Raw genomic sequence first — 19,666 nt, 5'->3', positions numbered from 1 at the left:
TTCCATACATTAAGCATTGCAGCCTCAGTCAGTGAACAGAACTTGTTACAGTTTCGTAAAGTGGTTAGATCTCTATAGGTACATAGACACAGTCCTTTTAGTCTGTGCATCAGGCTAGGGTTTTCTAAGGCTTCTTTTGTTGCTGTTTAACATATTTTGTTATGTTTAAGCATGTGCCTCTTCTGCATTTATGCAATGCTTGCTTTATATTGGATATTGCTATGGCTATCAGCTTTCAAATAAATCACTGATTCATTCACATGGGAAGTAAGAGCACCACCACTCAGATAAACACTGGCTATATTTCTTCCCAACTGCTGTGCTATGTTTTAAGGTAAAAGCAAATTGAATAAAAGTGAGGGGCAGCAAGAAAGATGAGGAAGGGTTTAACATTCAACTGAGAGAAAGAAAAGGCTGAAGGAACTTGCAGTAAAAGATGATGAAAGGTGCTGAGATATAGATGGGAGCAAAATGCTTGGCTTTACCATCAAGGAAAAGATGAAATTTTATAGTTGACCAATGAAAAATTTGCCTATGAAAATGGCAGGATCTCTTTGAAGAATTTTAACACAATATTGCAGGCAGGTCAAGGATCATTCATAATGAAACTTGCTTGGCGAACAGAGTTCTTTATAAAGTGATCTTTGAGGCATCATTCATCTTTTCAGTATGATGGGCCCATTATCTTGTCCACTTAATGAGCTTGGATAGCACTATGCTTGGATTGAGGATTGTAGAGTGTTGCAGTCAGTTCAGCCAGTTTGAAAAGGAAGCACCTTGCTAATCTTTGCTTTGCAATGCAGTCACAGCCCCAATGAAAAATTCAGGTTGGGGGTTGGTGGGTGGGGGGAGGAAGTCTGCTTCAAAGGCTTTTCTCTTCCTTGCCTGCCTCTTTGTCATGACAGTTTTATATACCAATTTATATACCAAAAATACTTACTCATTGGCTTCATGTAAGTCTTCTTTATCCAGGAAACTGGCCACATCATTGTCAGACATGCTTCCTGTAGAGATGAGGGCAGGACAGGACAAGGGCAGAGAGCAAAGCTCTAGGTAACCTGCAGCCACAGCAAATCTCCTAATTACTCTGACCTGAAAGCCTCTCTTTTTAGATGTCATGCAAGGGCTCTGGCCTACTGATGTGAGAAACCTTGGCTGTTCTCCCGACAGTTCTCTTTTTTGTCCTTTGCTGGGTAGAGATGGACAGCCTGAATCCACTTTCCCTTAGGAGAAGAGCCATAGTTCAGTTCTAGAACATCTATTGTACATGCAGAAGGTCCTGGTATCATCACTTGTGTAATGCACCCCCCTTTGTCCACTTCCTTCCATGGGATGATTCAGCATCGCAGGAGTTTGAGAAAGTCATGCTGGAGCGGCATCAGGATTGCCTGACAGGGAAATGGTGGACTCACTGCAAGAAGATGCTACGCAGGAAAGATTTATTTGCATAGTTACAGGCTTGCCCCCCCCATACTTCTTCAGGTGCCTCTTTTGTTATTGTCTTGCCATTCAACTTACCATTGCAGGACTCCTTCCCATAGCCATTAGATGGAGCTCCTCCATCCCAGCAGGCAAGAATCTGGTATGGTGTCCAGAACCTTTGGTGTCTGGCTAAATGCCCCTGATAGGACTTGAGGCTAAGTACATGGGCCAGAAAGCCCTGGAAGTAAGTTGGGGCCTTTGGTGTGGGCCCTACCTAGTGAGCAGAATGGGGTGGTGACAGGGGCAGGAAGGAAGGTGACTCAGGAGTGGAAAGTGGGTGGGTTCAGTGGCAGCAGCGCACACCAAAATCTAACCCCTTTCCTGGCTTCAATCTTCAATCTGCCTCCTGGATCTGCACAGACATGCACCAGCAATATCATGGGCTTCTGTCCAGGTGTGCCCTAAGAAGGCCTCCAGGGGCTGAAACTCCTCCACAGGATGCACAGGGGACCACGTTGGCACTACTGCATCACCATGGAGGGAGCTACGGTGGTTTGGGCTGTCACTCTCAGGTAAATGGGCATAGGACTACTGTTGCTATATAAAATAAATGATGAATTTTACTCACTTTTTCATATTTTTTATGCCACCTTTCCCCTAAGAAGCTCAGTGTGGTATACATGGTTCCTTCCCTTCTTGTGTCCTCACAACAGCCCTATGTTGTAGATAAGGCTGGGAGAGAGAGAATGACTGGGCCAAGGTCACCCAGAAAGCTTCATGGGTGAGCAGGGATTCAAACCTGGATCTTCCTAGTCCACGTCCAAAACCAGAACCACTCCACCATCCTGGCTGTCCATTATTGTGTGATTGGAATTAATCATATTCCAGTTATTCAACCCTGCTTCCCAGAAGTCCTGCTGTGTCCCAGAGTTCCCTTTCTGCTGGTCAGTTCACTTAAATGAGAGATACCATGGCACACAGTCTCCTTGATTCTCCCCTCATTCATCCCCAGGCAATCTCCGCACTTTAATTTGCCTTTAATTTAGAAGTCTATTAAAACACACACACTCTCCAGTGCAAAGAGCCTGATTTCCATTCAGAATGAAATACAACCAAAACTAAAGAAAGAGTGAAACATTACTTCACTCCCTTATTACAAACAATAACTAAATTAAATGGAGAATGAATGGATTTTATTATTTTCTTACCTTGTGACATTTTTCAAACAGCAGAGTCAGCTTTTTCTATTAATCGTATTAAACCATATTTCTACTTGTGAGTAACAAAAGCCATCAATATAGTATATTAAAAAAATATCACATTGAATTAGCAGCTCCGAGCCGTTATTTGGAAGTTGTAAAAATTCAATCAACGTGGAATATTAATAACTTATTTGCTAAAGGTCCGCCGTGCCACACTTTGCCATCTGTTCTAATTAGTTCTGAATAATCTGGCACAACAGCTCTTGGCTGCTCAATTATACTTTTAAAAACCAGGTTATCTGATGTGAACACTGGAAATGAGCATTTGCTTATTAAAAAAACACTATAGCTGGATATGTCAGTGCCAAACATTCACCGCATGGGAGACCCACCATCAAAACAGAAATAAAGGAACTTGATTGCTGTCTCACTTCCTTTTTTTCCCAGGGAAATGGGATAAAAATGAATATATGTGACAGATTCTCAAATGGGTTTGAATAAAATCTCCTAATGTACTTCTTGTCTATATGCCAGTATTTTACATCTAATCATATTACGGTACATCACACCATATATTTTATCAGTGATCAATGTACAAAACCTCCCTGAAGGCAAAGGCAACTTTTCCCTTGTACAGATGAGAAATTCAGACAGAGAAATATTTTATCCCACAGTAACAGCTGAATGACTTGCAAAGGGGAACACTAGTTAGCTATGGCATCAAGGATGGCCAGTGTGGCCATTAGTCAAGGATCCATGCCCAGCAGACAACTCTGAACTTCCCAGTGCCTGAGGTGGTGGGGTTGCAAGTCAGCCACCTCATGAGATGCTGCTGTACCACGGACTCTCAGCAAAAATTGAGGTGTCCCTCATAGGTTATTAGGAGATGCTCACACTAGCCCATGAAGGTGACAGGTGAAATGGCCACCACTCATTGTCTATTATCTACCCCGGTAAGCTTGCAGGCCCTGGGTAAGCTTGAGGGTAAGGAGTCCCAATGCACCATTATGCAGTGCAGGGATTTCCCCCAGGGCCTGCAGCAACCTGACAATGGTATGTGGCTTTTGCTGCACTTTTATCTATTCAAGTTGAAAAAATAAGAGTGAAGCAAGAATGCAATGCATTTCAAACAAGTTAGACTAGCGCAGAGGCCTTCGCCAGCCCACAGGCACCAGATCTGTGCCTGGAGCAAGTGAGTTTGCCCCAGCCAAAGAAGGCTGGCACAGGGAGTGGGAGAGGGTGGCAGGACAGCAGGACAGAGGTGGGAAGCAGTGTTTGGGGACAGGAGAGGGCAGGACACTCCTGATGGCAGGACACTGCCATCAGACCCGGGGGGGGGGGGTGACAACACCACTAGCCACAACACCACAGGCTGAATCCGAATCCCTCCTCTCAGCCAGTTTGATGTCACACCAGGCTACTTGGGGCACAATCCAAACCCACGTTGGAGCAGGCAAGCCAGGAGGCTTGTGCTGCATCCAACATGGGTTTCTGGCCATCAGCGGCTCAGCAGAGGCAAGGGGAAGCTCTTCCCCTTACCCCTGGGTAAGGGCTGCTGGCCCCAATGGGTCTCCTCGGACCTGTGCCACCTCAGGAGGTGATGCAAGTCCGAGGAGAGTGGAGCGACTTGAAGCCGCTCCATTCTCCCCGGGGTCAGGGGTTGGGATCCGGCATAACTGCTGGGTCCCAGCCCCACCCCTGGCTCCCCGCACACCTGCCCCCGGGGCTGCCCATCCCCCATCCTCCCGCCTCCTCCCTGCCCCCCCACGCCTACCTTCGCCGCCTGTGTCGGCACGGGTGACTTGGAACAAGCGGAAGCGGAACAAGAGGAGGAAGCTGCCGCAAAGGCTTCTGTTGGCCTCCGTGCATTGGCTTATCTGGATGCGCCAACGCGGCTTCCTCCCACGGAGGCGCAAACGTGCTTTATGGCACATTTGCGACCCTCCCGGGGCTCCTATGCCGGCATAAGTGCCGGTTAGGATTGCACCCTTGGATGTGCACCAACTATTTTGCTGGTGCAGATCTGAATAGCCCCTTAGGGGTGGCTGAGGTACAACTCAGGGTAAGGGGGAAAATATCTTCTTACTCTAAGTTGCACTCCAGTTGGCACCTGCCTTGTGCTGGATGCAGCGCAGTTCACTCGGCCTGTCTGTTCCAGCATAAGTTAGCATTCAGTTGTGAATCAAATCAGAATGAGGGAAAACAACAGATTGGATTATTGGTCCTTCTAATGGAAAGGGAAGTTTCTATGAAAGTGACAGCAGGTAACTTGATCTGAATAAAGAATGTGTGCATCAGTTCCTTCTTTGTGTTGTTTTATTGCAGCAGAGATGGTGAACAAGGTCCATTGGGACTTAAGCTCTATTCAAATGAAAGCAAGTCATACTACTATACAGGCGGCCCCATATCCACAGATCCTGTATCCACGGATTCATTTATCTGCAGATTGGGTCCAAGGCCTCCCCAACATACACATCCTCTCGCCTCCAGAGGGGCGTCTGAGGCCTCTCCAGAGTTGAGGGGAGCAGAGCTCAGAGGTCCCTCCAAGGTGAGGGTCCCCACCCCTCTGGTGAGACGGGTGGCCCCCTGAAACCTTGAAGATAGGCATTTGCCTGTATCTGCAGGTATCTGCAGAGGAGGGGAAGTTTCAGAATGGAACCCCCACGGATAAGGGGGCACACCTGCACCAGGAAATTCCCTGTATCATTGCAGAGAAATTCTCAGCTTTAAAGACCACATTTTTCTTCTATAATTGAAGTCAAATCATCTCAGCAAAAAGAAAACACCTTCTCCTTTGTTTTGGTTTCTATAGCCAGAAAGCACATTTAAATGTGTTCTGTCTATACATAAGGTACATATGAAAACTAAACATCTGTCAGTTTCCTATGTACAGGAAGCAATTCTCCTGGTTATCCAAAGTCTAGCAGAACACCTAACTTTTCACGTATCTCAGCCCTATATTTTGAAACAGAATACAAAGAATGGAAGACCCAAAGCGAAAAAATGGAGAAGCGCAAACAAAGAAATTGTGAAATCATTAAAAGCCACAATCATTCAAGAGCCTACAGTCCACAGAAGACTGGAAGTCATTATTTATACTTTAATGCATAAGTGGATGCGCAAATATATACACACTGATATCTGCACCTCTTGGATGCCGGCAAAGTGATGATAAGGAGAAAGAACTCTTTCAGTTTTCATATGGACAGGAGGATAAGCAAATCTCCACTTCTCTATCCTATACAGGGCCCATTGAAAATTGACTTGCATTATGTTATAGGAAATTGTTAGGATTATAGGAAAAATCAATGTAATTCAAATTACTTTACCAGAAAAAAAGTCAATAGTATGGAGATTATAGGGGGGGGGAGGGAGGGGGGAGAGAGGAAAGGAGGGAGGGAGGGAGAGGGAGAGAGAGAGAGAGAGAGAGAGAGAGAGAGAGAGAGAATATAAAACAATTTACAACACTTATGTTTCTCTCTATTTATACTGTGCACAAGTCAATTGGAACATTCCAAGAGTTTCAATTTCTAAATGTGAAGAAAATGAAAATCAGGATGACTAAATTCTGTGATGTGGTCAGTTGCATAGTACTGAATATCAAACAATATAGATCCTCTGTTCTGCTGTTTATGCATGCATTTCTTTTATTTAAACATTTATTTTCTGTTTTATCTTAACATGCAAAGCAACCAGGTCATAAAAACAACAAGTTTTTAAAAATTTAAATAAATACAATACAATAAAAAACATTAAAATATACAATAACTTCTGCCCCTTTTAGTGTTGCTTATTATTATGTGCTGATATCAATGTATATGGCACTTTACATAAAGTAAGATAAGCACACATCCCTGCCCCCAAAGGACTTAACTACAACAGTGATTTTCAACCGTTTTCATCTCATAGCACACTGACAAGGTACTAAAATTGTCAAGGCACACCATCAGTTTTTTTTATAATTGACAAGGCATACTGTACTGTTGGTAAGGGACTCACATTCCCCAATAGTCCTACTCATAAATGACCCTCCCCCAAACTCCCATGGCGCACCTGCAGACCATTTATGGCACACCAGTGTGCCATGGCACAGTGATTGAAAATGACTGATCTAGAAATAAAAGAGACAACAGAGGAAGGGAAGGGGATGGAGACACAATAGTCAGGGGAAGTGCATTCTATGGTTTCAGTTTTGCCTACTGAGACTTAGGGCGCAATCCAAACCTGTGCTGGAGCAGGCAAGCCAGGAGGCTTGCTCTGCATCCAAGGCGGGTTTGCAGCGAGCAGTGGCTCAGCCACGGGCAAGGGGAAGCTCTTCCCCTTACCCATGGGTAAGGGCTGCGCACCCCTATGGGTCTCCTCGGACCTGCGCCACCTCCGGAGGTGGTGAAAGTTCGAGGAGAGTGGAGTGACTTGAAGCCACTCCGCTCGCCCCAGGGACAGGGGTTGGGATCTGGCATGACCACCGAGTCTAAGCCCCACCCCTAGCTCCCTGCATTGGTGAACTATTGGTGTAGAGTATAAGGAATAAATTTGCTTTTTACCCCTCTAGTCCACTGAATTCTACTGGCCAGTTTTACCCTATATATTATGATTAAAGAAGGAAAAGGTGACCTCTGGCCTTGATTTCTGATATAACTGGCATAAATAGTTGTTGTAAGAAGCAAAGGTCATGTATTTTATTTTAGTGAAATCCCACAGAGAGACATTGGACTCCCTACGTTTATTTTGATTTGTAGAACGCATTGACAGTGCATCACAGAACTAATCTTCCATTCATAAGGACCTGCTCAGTATCCTTTGTTAGTATATGGTTCTAACAACAAAATAATAACTAAAGTTAAAACTTTAGTTAGTTAAAACTTTAATATTTTAACTTTATTTTTTATTTATCATCCAAATGTTTGGAGGGCATTGGCCACATTACTGATAATTGAAATCAAATGAAATAAGCAAGGGAGTGTATTCCTAATTAGGTAAGCAATCAGGTGAGCTGAAGGAATTACTAATTCTGTTCTCGTGAATGCAGATTTGGCTATGAAATCACTATCCAGAATGTAAAATGGTGATCGTTGCAAGGTAATCAGACTGCGCGAAATACCACCTGTTGTTAAGCTTTCTGAAAATCAACTCAGTAAGCATATTAGAGAGAGTGACAACTGTCAGTGAACTCTCCATGGACCTGAGAAGATAAAAAAAAAAAGCATGCCATCTTGACCTTATGCAAGATTTCTTTCTCTCCCTTACAGGTCTTCTTCCGGAATTACATCTTTTGCAAGCTAAATAGCACATGTGAGGAGGCCAAAGGGGAACAAAAAGCATTTCACTGCATATGGATAGAGTGATCCATGTTAATGGACTCAGCTACAGAAAAGAGTCCTTAATCTTCATATGTGCATATCATCAGCCTTCATATATTTTTATCTCCACAAATGGACACTTGAGAGTGATTTATTGGGCCATCAGCAAACGAGACAAGAACATATTTTATGTTAGTGTTTGATCACTTGAGAATCGGTTTGTGCTTGCTTTAGTGAGTACTCCACACCAGAGCTATTACCCCCAATAATGATATTTTTTACTGTGTCAGAGAAAGTCTCAACAAATGCATCTCCCTAACTTAAGGAGATGCATTTTTCCTGGGGTACTCACAGAACACAAATTCATGTGACTCCCATTAAGAGCAGAGTTGTGCATCTAATTCTTTGCTTGCTGAGCTGCTAACATACCCCATAATTTGGAGGGATTATATCTTAAAAGGTTAGGTTCTGATGGAAAAATCACTCATGATGAAATGATGCTTAAATTGTGGGAAAATGCCCTGGTTCTAACACTTAAATTATCTTCCGCTTAACAAGGAACCAGACACACATTATAAAACGTGGAGGAATCCCATTTTAGAACATTGTCCTTAGTTCAAAGAAAAGGACAGATTTTGAAGTTCTCATTTTCTTAAATGATCAGTGCCACCCATACAAATAGAGCCATCTTCCCGTCTTCATTTCCGTATTATGTTATTTGGTTCCAGGGATGAGATTGCATTTACATTTCATAACAGCAAGATTTTCATTCTCTTCATTGGAAGAGGGGAGGGCAAGGCACCAATGAAATTATAAATGACCCATCACCAAGACCATTATTTTAATTGACATCTGTGAGCATATTTTGTTGGGTTGCATCAAGACAGATGAGCGCCTTTTTGTGCCCTTCTGACAGTGATGGTGATCATTAAAGATTTACAGAGGTCATTAAAATGAAAAATAGCAGTAATGCAGAGCTGACTATAAGCCCTCCCTGTGTAGTCATCTCAAAGCATGGCAAAAACAGGACAGCATTAGTTGAGATCACACACTGCCCTGATCCCCTTAACCCTACTGTAAAAAAAAACAAACCCATGTAACTTGAATAACACAAGTTAACAGCATTAAGCCCAGTCTGATTAAGCCATGAAAGGGCATGCTGTTTTTACAGACTTTTCACAGCGCTGATACAAGCCATGTTTATGATGGGTAGTAGAGTGTATTACAGTAGATAAGAAGAAGCCGAGTACACAGGCATCAAAGAGTCATAAGAGCAGCCTTGAGTCCCACAAGATTCACTACTTGTTTTCAGGAAGCTTGAGTATATCTAGATCAATGATAAAAAAGATAAGAATCTAAAGACTTAAGAATGGACTGCATCTAATAATACAATAATAATACTACAGGTATTTATATACCGCCTTTCTTGGTCTTTATTCAAGACTTTATTCAAGGCGGTTTACATAGGCAGGCTTATTTAAATCCCTGTAGGGATTTTTACAATTGAAAGAAGGTTCTTTCTTTCAAGAACCACTGCATTCAGGTGTTTCATTCCGATCTGGCTTCACACTCTGGCCTCCATCCTCCCACGCTCAGAGCAGATGGAATAGCTCGGCTTCAGCTTGTCAGCTGCTTCAAGGTCGCACGGTGCTGGTGGCCTTGAACTGGCGACTTTGTGGATGTTATCTTCAGGCAAATGGAGGCTCTACCCTCTAGACCAGACCTCCTGCCCTAGTGTTAAACTGGATAATTCCATATGTTCCCCTAGGATAGTGGTTTCCAAACTGGAGTATGCATACCCCCTGGGATACACACAAGGACATTTAAGGTTACATGAGAAAATTAAATAATGGTGGAGAAAGGTGCATATGTCAACAGTGTAAGACAAGTCAAATGTTGTGAAATTAATTCATTGTTATGAGGAGTGGTGGTGCAGATTTTCTTAGTTATTTAACCTCGAGAAAAGCCTGCATTCCCGCTTTTGTTTTTGGTGAATTGTGGGAGTCCCTCCCTAAGCAGTGTGCCACAAACATGCCACTGCAGCATGTGTGCTCAGCAGTACGCCCCTTCACTCTTCTCCACTTCGCAAACATTTGACTGCTGTTGTACCAATTGGTAAAGAGATAACTATTGGTTTCCCCTGCACAGCCCATTTTAAGCAGAGACACTGCTATTTTTTTTATATACGATGCTGCCTCGTTTTCCCGCTGTCTCATCTTGAGGAAAATGAGCCCCTCAAGAGGAACATCATGAAATCTCGCGTGATTTCCCTTCTCTTCACCTCTCCCTTGTCTTGTGGGAAGGCTCTCATGATAGGTCAGTTCTCACCATCATTTGCTTCATCCTCTTTCCAATTCTTGTAAGGTCTTGCTTCCTCCCAGTTCTCGCGTCACCTTCCTTCCATACCCAGTGGCGAGTTCTCGCGAGAGTTGGTTGGGGCTGAGGCTTTGGGGTCTGCTGTTAAGATGGTGGTGGCGTGAGGCAACGGGGTATGTCACTGACACCCCTCCGTTCCCTTCCCGGAGCAGGTACCTGGCCTGATGGGGAGGGGAAGAGGCAAGCGGGGCTTGCAGAGAACGAGGCTGGGAGAGGAGCCGAGGGGCAGGAGAGAGGCTGCAGCGCTGTGGGGAGAGGGGTTGGTGCTGAGGCTGGACAAAGGGCCCTGGCTTGCCCCGGTGCGTGGTGGAGAAAGCCCCTGAGATGACACGGTAGGGTTTCTCTCTTGGCCCTTCCGTTGTGGTTTACAGTGCCTGATGGACTCGCTCTCCCCCCTCCACAGTGTTGGGAAGTGGTCCTTGCCCCCTGCATGCCTTGCAAAGGTGCTCCAGAGAGTGGGGAGAGCGTGCTCTGTGCTGGGCCTCCCTAGTCCTCGAGGGAGGCTTCTGTGCTCTTGGTTTCCTGGAGAATGCCTTCCCTCGAACCTCTTCAGAAGCCGCTGTTTCCCTCACGGGGACGGTGGTGGGGCTTCAATCTCCTGCGAGATGAGTTGTGGTCCACTATGACCTGACCAAGTGGGCTCCATTAAACAGAAGTTTGCACAGTCACGATTGCCCAGAAACCTCATAGCAGAGTCTAATTGGACTTTCAAAGGCATCTGGCTCACTGCTGAGACCATTGAGGCCAGCTGGGTTTTTAATATAGCCCAGCAGGAGTCATGTTTAAAAGTAAATTATGCCCCAGCACACCCACTTTTGGGGAATCTGTTGGCAAATTTCTGATCATTTTTTTAAGGGGGGACCCATTTCTGGGAGATAAGTTAGCAGGCAGTACTTTAAATAAAGACACAAACTGAAGGTAAACAACTTGTATTGACTTCAAATCAGCTTTGATTTCCATTCAAATCTGTTCAGATTTTCATCTCAGAAACATGTTTTTCCATACAGATCTGGCTGCCCATTTTTTCTGTTCAGAACTTGGATCGAGTAATCTGCACATTGCAGTTGACCATCGTATGAACTGAGAGAAGACTCTTCAGGAATTTAGGAAGCTTTCAATTCCCTAAACAAGAAAACTAGAAATAATACTGTTTAGAATTTAGATCAGGGGTCTCTAGACCTCTGCGGAAGGGCTGAATCAAATCTCTGGCACAGTGAAAAGGGCCAGAAAAATTATTATTAATTAAAATTAATATAAAATTCAAATAAATACATTAGTGATGGAACTGTACAGATTAAGGTATCTTAAGCGCTCCAAAAAATAAGACCCCTTTGAAATAAAAGGGTACTGACACCTACTTTTTTTAGGCCCACGTCTTCTCTTTGTGGTAACTTTCACTCTGTGTAGAGGCAATGCTTTCTTCTTCTTTCCACCTTTTCATCCAGCTCTCTTGGTTCCACACTTCACAGAAAAGCAGCGTTGATTTGGACAGCTTCTGCCCACTGAAGTCCTTTTTACAGAAGCCCATCACTTCTCCCTTGAGGTTCTGGACTCCCATGCATTTGGTCTTCCATGCATCTGTTCTCCCATGCACCTGGTCTTGGCTCGCTGTTTTTTTTATTTTTAATCAAGTTTTGATGGTACTTGGCCATTTTTGATGAAGGCTGGTTGATTGAAGTTTCAGATGTTAAGCCCTGTTGGTTTCAGCCTCAGGTTTTAGCTTGTTGCTTCGTTCCAGGTGTTAAATCTCTGAAGCTCTGATGGCTTATCTCCTTTGTATGATGTTTCAGTGATGTGATGTAGACAAACTGATTATGAACTGTTGCATAAATTATATGTCACATTGCCAGTGTCTCTGCTTATAATGGGCTGAGGGGAATGTCTCTGCAGTGTAAGTAGTAAACACTGCAATAAGGAAACCTATTGGTTTCCCCCCTATTGGTTTCCCCTGCACAGTTGTGTCTGACTCTAGGGGATGGTGCTCATCTCTGTCTCAAAGCCGAGGAAGCCAGTGTTGTCCAAAGACATCTTCCATGGTCATTTGGCCAGCATGACTAAATGCCAAAGTGCAAGGAATGCTGTTACCTTTCCACTGAAGTGGTACCTATTTATCTACTTGCATTTACATACTTTCAAACTGCTAGGTTAGCAGGAGCTGAGGCAAGTAACAGGAGCTCACCCTGTTCCACATCAGCTGGGTCTCAAACTCCTGGGCTACCGACCTTTCAGCTGACAGTCCGGTGTCTTTAACCACTCAGCAACAGTGCTGAGTACCAGTGTATATATAAGCAGGCTCCTCCGTCAGTACAGTAAGCAGTGTTCAGTGAGCAACTTCTTAATTGTGTGCTTGAGTAACAGAACATTTCAATAAGCTTTACATTGTATTTATTCTGATGAGCTGTTGGTTTTTGGTTTGTAATCCAGCCTGCGTGTCTTTTTGCATTGACGGGTGCAGTATAGTTACAAATACATAACGTTGGCTTCCCTCTCTCACACCACTCAAGAGGTGGCTGTTTAGCTCTTAAGGCTGGGGACTTCCGAGCTACGATTGTGCAGCTAGACAATGGCAGGCAGGAGACAGGCAGAATGACAATCACTCCAAACAGATTAAAGGCAGAGGAGAGGGCAGACTCTCCTCTCTTAACACATCTCTGCTAGAGACAGAGATCTCTGGTTGTGAATTACTATAGAGAGAGGGAGAGTTTTTGCTTTTATTTTGAAAAAATATATATCGTGGCATATTCTCAAAGACTACCCAGGAGGGAGGGAGAAACTTATGTTGCATTTGTTGCATTATGTTCAATTCAACACTGGTAGAACCATCTATCAGCTACCATCAGGTATTGTAACTGAGTGGGTTTTGTCTGCTAAGCTCAGAAACTCCATGATCATGACAACACTACTTATCTTCTATAGTTTTGGGCTTGTTGTGTCCAAGAGAAACCCCCAAAAAGCTGTATGCAGAAATCAATGGCTGTGAAGCTTTCTACCCGCTGATTCCTGGGACTAGGCATTTGTAGAAGAAGCTGGCATGGCCAGCAACTGGAAGCCAGAGTGCAGACAGCCAGATCAGCAGGATCCCTCTGCTTCTCGCCAACCTGAGTCCAGGGCAACACTTGTGCCCCAAAAGGAGGAGCCCTCAGCATCCAGTCATCGAAAACCAAGACACACACAGGGTGATGACAAGAAACAAGAAATGGACCCAGGATCGGCCTAGCCCTGAGTCCAGATGAGGCACCAAGTGGAGAGAACAGTGTGTGGACAAGGCATGCCCTGCATGCTGCATCCGTCCACAGCCACTCACTAAACTGACCAAGTTGGCTCTCTGATCCTCTTCCCACTTGCTCTTAGTCCACCTCTTCCTTCAGCACTGCTGGAAGAAGGAAAGAAAAGAACTTTGCACTTTCCACAACCAGCACCTCTCCCCCCCCCCCCATTTCATTTCAGGTCTAAAATATTGTTCTTAAGTGTCTTTTTGCATCTGTTTAGTTTATTCATTTTCCATTCTGGCCCATTCTGTTCCATCTTCAACAATCCCAAGAACAGCGCATGCAACACCAGGTGCTGCTAAATACAGGGAATTGAAGTTCCAGTTATTTTTAGGAGCTAGCAACACCCCTCCAGAGCAACACAAGAGTCAAACAGAATGCTTTTCCAAAGGCATCCTAGAAGTTACAGCTCTCTGCGTAGCTTCCCATATCTCATAAGGACATCCTAGCCCACACACAGTGCCCATCTCTACAGCACACCAAGACTGTTCCTTAAGTCCTATGGGTGGGCATCTTTTCACTGAAAAAATCCGGAGGGACAGAAATTTGATTTAACAGGAATGGAAAAAAGGTCATTGCCTTTTCCTGGGATGTCTTTGTCTAATGTGATGTGAATTGTTTCCATTGAATTAACTGGTGTTTCTAATTGCCCAATGAATGTGAATTTAAAGACATACCATCTTGGATGCCTGAAAATATATAAGGCAAGGAAGAGACTGCTCTCCCCCCGTCCACTGCCGCTCAATTGCATATTTGTGCGGAAGCCGAATAGTTCGTCTTATAGTCTCTGAACTGACATCACAAGAACATTCTTGAAGGAGAAAAAGGTGCCGGCCGCTTGGGACCTGTGATTGCCCTGCTTTGATTCTCCTGTTTGTTATATCAAATAGAACAAAAAAGTGAACTCCTGGGGGAATCAGATACTGCACTTGTTTTAATCCATTTCCCTTTGATTCCCACAAGTAGCTCAGATTAAAGGTAGGTGCTCTTTTGTTGTCTGATGTTTCCTCTCACTAGGCTGTTAGCTGTGAGAAGGAGCAGAACTTTACAAAGGTCTTTGTTTTAGATGGCCTTTTTTAACCAGCAAAATACCTTCCTGGGTAAAGCATCCAGCTGTTTGATGGGGGGGGGGGTGAACTAGAAAATGTTTCCTGTCAATCTAAGAAAAAAAAACCCAGAGTAGTTGGCAGTATCAGGCTGCCAACCAAGGTAGAAAATGAACTCTGAAATCTGTTTCTTCTTCCTCTGAAAACACATGTACAATGTAGGCCAGGATATAAAAAGACTTCCTTTGATAACATTGACATCTCAGGAAACTCCAGCTTCTAAATCTATAAAGATTTCTACTTGGCCTTGTTAAAGTCCATTCTCTTTTGAAAAGGAAAAGGAAAAATTGGAAATATTCTGAGCCTCTCTCTCTCTCTCTCTCTCTCTCTCTCTCTCTCTCTCTCTCTCTCTCTCTCTCTCTCTATATATATATATATATATATATATATATATATGCTGAACCGTTTTGAATATTGCTTGATGGGAAACCAGCATGACGACCACATATGAATAAACAACATAATTATTATTAACGTGTGTGTGTGTGGATATTTAATTTTTACGTGCTTTTACATGAAATGTAATTTTAATTGTGATCCACTGGATGTTATGTTTTATTGTTTTGATTGCTTTTATGTTTCAATGTTTTATAATCTTTTTATCAATGATAATTGTATTGATGTTTTATTTTGTAAGCTGCCTTGAGTGCCCTTGAGTGTGGTAGGAAGGCAGGGTATAAATTCTTTAAACAGTCAGATAAATACTGACTCCGGGTATCGTAAAAGTGCTGTAAGGCTGCTTTGCCTGTGCTAAAATGCATTTAGGGAGAGCTGGGCTGTGGTAAGGCTTTTTGGGGTGAGGGAAGGTGGGAGGGAGAGCGGAACTGGGTGGAGGGAGGTTCAGGCCCAGGAGAAGGACAGAGATGGTGGCAGAGGGTGCTGCCGAATTCTAAGCCCCACCCCCCAGCTGTAGAGGCTGACATAGGTCTCCTCGATTCTGGGCTTGCTCAGTAGCTGGCCCAGATTCGAGTAGTCTCATCTGGGCCACCTGGGCTTAATATGGGGTAAGGGAACCACTGATCCCTTACCCCAAGAAGACCTCTGGGAGTTTCCCTGGCCCCACAGGATACAGCAGCAGTCATGTTAGCACAGCTGTCTTCCTGGGTGCCAAGGAAGCATAGGATTGGGCCCTAAATTTCACCATATTTTCAGGAGGCCAAAAGCTCAGTAGTACCATGGTTCTCAAAGAATAAGAAAGTCTGTGAAATAAGATTGTTCCTATGAAAACAACATGTTGCAGTGTGCAAGCTTTGGAGTAACAAAGAAAGCGGATTTTTAAGAAACTATTATTAAAAGAAAAAAATAGATGGGATTGAGTCTAAACACAACCCCTTGTCCAAGTCATCCTTGGCCATAGGCTTGTTTTAGCTTTAAAATGGAAAGGAAGTACTTGTGGACTTCCTTACGCTACACATAGCTGCTGAGTGTGTCAGCTAGAGTATTAGCAACACCTACCTTGCAGACCACAATTGCCCAGGTATCCCCCCACAAACATGCATGACACAAAGACTTAGTTGAAACAGGGCCATGATTTATTCCATAACAAAGCTGTGCAGCAATTGGTGCAATGCAATGGGTCCTGTCTATGCTCCACCCCCCTTTAGTGTGGGCACCCAGCTGGGAGGAGACAGTTCTTGTCTGAGCCCTCCTTTGGGCGAACCACCTTGGCTCAGAACCTGAGCTCGCCCAAGGCTCCCCCAGGTTCTTCATTACCAACCCCTGGAAACGGGGGTCAAGCCAGCTGAATTGTTCTGCCCACCGATCTGGGTAGTCTCAGGGCTCAGCACTGGCCTTAACCCGGCCTGTTGCTTACCCGAAGGTAGACACCGGTTCCCTATTTCTCCTCCTGTTCCTGCACTACCCTGCCAAACAGGGGGGCGGGCCTGGCGCTTAGCATCCCCCCACCCCATCTAAAAGTCCCTGCAGGACCCGCTGCAAGTCTGACAGGAAGATAAGGTTTCCAACCTCTGAGAGATGCACGCCATCTCCCCTGTAAAGGTGAGGCAGAGAGCTCGCTATATCTGGGTGGCGAAGCACCAGGCCGCCAGCTGCCAACACTTCCCTCCCCAGGTGCGCATTCACCTTCCTTCTGGCTCAGTCAACTCCAGCAGAGCTTGTAGTACACCTCCACACCTGTCATGGAAGCAGATCTGACCATATGATGATCAGGCCTGGCATCCAGCTTCTCAGTGTAGTGAGGACTTCTGCTGCCTACTGCCTCAAGGACAGCCCCGTGCTCAGGCAAAGGTCATCACCGCCAAGGTGTATGAGAAGCAGTATACACTCCCGTCCCATGGGCAGTAACTGTCGCCACTTCATCCCCCTTCTGGCGGCCCACTGCACTGAAAGCTGTGTTCCCAGGCCCAGCTGAGATCTGAATTCAAATTCACTCTTGAGAGCTTGCTTGTGAGCCCAGAAGACAATGGAGTGGCCACAAATCAGTGCCCTCACTGGCAGGGAAAGGCCCAGACCTAACAATTAAAGAAAGAAAACAAAACAGTGTAAGTAAACATGAATAATCAGGTGATAACTAAGACGACCCACCTGCCTTGGGGCGCATGTAGCTCTTGGGGCGTATGCCTGAGATCTCCACCTACCTATTCTTTACTATCCCAACCCATGCCAGCAGCAGCCGTTGCTGCCCCTATCCTAAATGAATGAAGGCCAAACTTGGCTGAGACTTGGCCAAGGTCGTCCAAACACTTCCTCACCACAGCCAGGAACTGGAACCTGGTGAGGGGCTCCAGCCTCCTTTGCCCCATTGGGGGGCCATCATTAACATCCTAGGACCCACTCACTTTGTGTGCCCCCTGCGTCACGTCGGCCCCACTCCCAGTATAACGGTGCTTCTTCCACTTGTGCACAAAGAGCGGCCCATCGGACACCTCTTTGAGCCACATATTCACGCAGCCCTGCCACCAAAGGGCAAAGTGGGGAGTTCCCTGCCCTATTCAGTTGGACCCACTGTCCATGATCAATCTGGTCCGTCTTTGACTGCCTCAGCCTCAGTCCAGTGCACATCCATGACCTGTAGGGCAAGCTCAGGGGCGTCCCACCTACTTTGTGCCAAAACTTCACCCAGGCAGAAGGCCCCGAAAAAGAGAACAAGGGCGGCAGCCCTAAACAACAGTACTTCAAATGAAGTGGAACAGACTGCACTGAATGACTCACATAGTGAGGCCAGGAGGTCAAACGTAATAGACTGCCTTCTGTCCCCTCCCTTAGGGGCCTCCCATGACCACCCTGTTAACATTCTCCGAATGTGAAAATCCCCAGTGCAGCCACATGCTTTGGCCTCAAAAGCCAGGGCTGCCAAGTAGCCTCCAAGTGTATTACTTGCCCTGCCATTTGACCTGAGCCTGACTAAATACTGCATCACATGCTCCGGGAGGATGGGCCAAACACCTGGGAGGCCAGCATTAGCCCTGAAGCCTTCAAACTTGCCTACTCACCTTTTATAACTTGCCCAGGTGCTTGGGGTCAGGGAAGCATTCACTGCCCTGTTGACTTCTCGCAACCAAGGTTCCACAACCACTGGGGCATGGGTTCTGGCTCTTCCCTCGCGCAGGGTGCCAGCTGGCGAAAACGCTCCTCCTGGAAACAAGAGAGAGTATCGGCTATCCCATTAGCCAAGCCTGGAACATGCCTAGCCACAAATATCATGTTAAGACGTAGGCATTGCAGTACAAAGGCGCGTACTAAACGCATGACCCTTGGGGACTGGGAGGTTTGCCGATTTATAACGTGAACTACTGCCAGATTATCACATCAGAATTGCACTGTGGAGTCCTTAAACTCTAACCCCCAGAGGTGAACAACAACCACGAGTGTCAACTAGAGTATGAGCAACACCTACCTTGCAGACACAACAATTCTTGAAGAGTGTAATATAAATAAATATGTCTTGTCTCTGTAAATTAACACAGATGTGTTAGTAGTCGGGTGCCTGGTGCCTTCACTGGTTCACGACACTGCACATGCATATGTTTAATGTGCTAGAATGAGTCTGAGTACTGTGTCTAATACTTTGTATAAACCTTTAATACAGCCCCCCAATGCATGTGCTATGGTAAGATAACATATTTTCCCAGGTTGTTAGAAGCACCAATTTTCCCTCATGCCTCACAATTCTTCCAAGGAGTGTGTTATCTCACTGTAACACATTCCTTGTTCTGCCTGGCTACTTAATTATTATACATAGCATTCCAGATCAGAATAATTATCATCTCAAGCGAACATTAGGAACTGTAAGGCCCTTCTGACGGAGCAAGTGAGAAAATTTAAGCTGTGCCCTAACTGGAATTGCCTCGGATAAGAATGTGTTGAATCCTCCAAATTCCTTCACCGCAGTCACAGATTTCATATGCGGAGCACTCAGTCACCACTATGTCTGCACTGAGGGCATGAAAGTTGGATCATACCTATCAAGGCGTATCTGATATTCACTACCAATATGCATCTGAATCTAACAAACATTGAACATACTACTCTCCTCTCTCTCTCACACACACAGACACACACTCACACGCACGCACGCACACAGCGAGAGAGAGAGAGAGAGAGAGAGAGAGTCAACAGTCACACCCTCATCCAACAGTGCCAGTGCCAAGTTACTATAATTGGTATAACCCCCATTCATTCATTCAACAGTTCAGGTCACCCAACAAATCAGTAACCCACAAAAAAAAGTGACCAATTTGATGACACTCTCACAATTGAATAAGCATTCTAGTTCAGGCAAAGAACAGAAGTTGATTTTTTCCCCCTTTAAACAGTCATTCTGAGGCCCACAGAGGCCACAGGTGGATGCGCACAGACTCTGCAGGGCTCAGAATATCCTCTGGAGCTCCCCCTCACACAACTCCCCCTCCAGAGATCAGGAAGCAGGGATGGGATGCAGGGGGATCGCTCGGGGGAGTTCCTCCCCATCTGTGGATAAGTGAATCTACAGACACGGGATGCATGGATATGGCGCCCCCCCCCCCTCCACA

The sequence above is a fragment of the Tiliqua scincoides genome, chromosome 3, assembly GCF_035046505.1.
Source record: "Tiliqua scincoides isolate rTilSci1 chromosome 3, rTilSci1.hap2, whole genome shotgun sequence".
Taxonomy (NCBI): Eukaryota; Metazoa; Chordata; class Lepidosauria; order Squamata; family Scincidae; genus Tiliqua; species Tiliqua scincoides.
The sequence above is the reverse complement of the archived record's forward strand: the minus strand, read 5'-3'. Positions refer to the sequence as shown.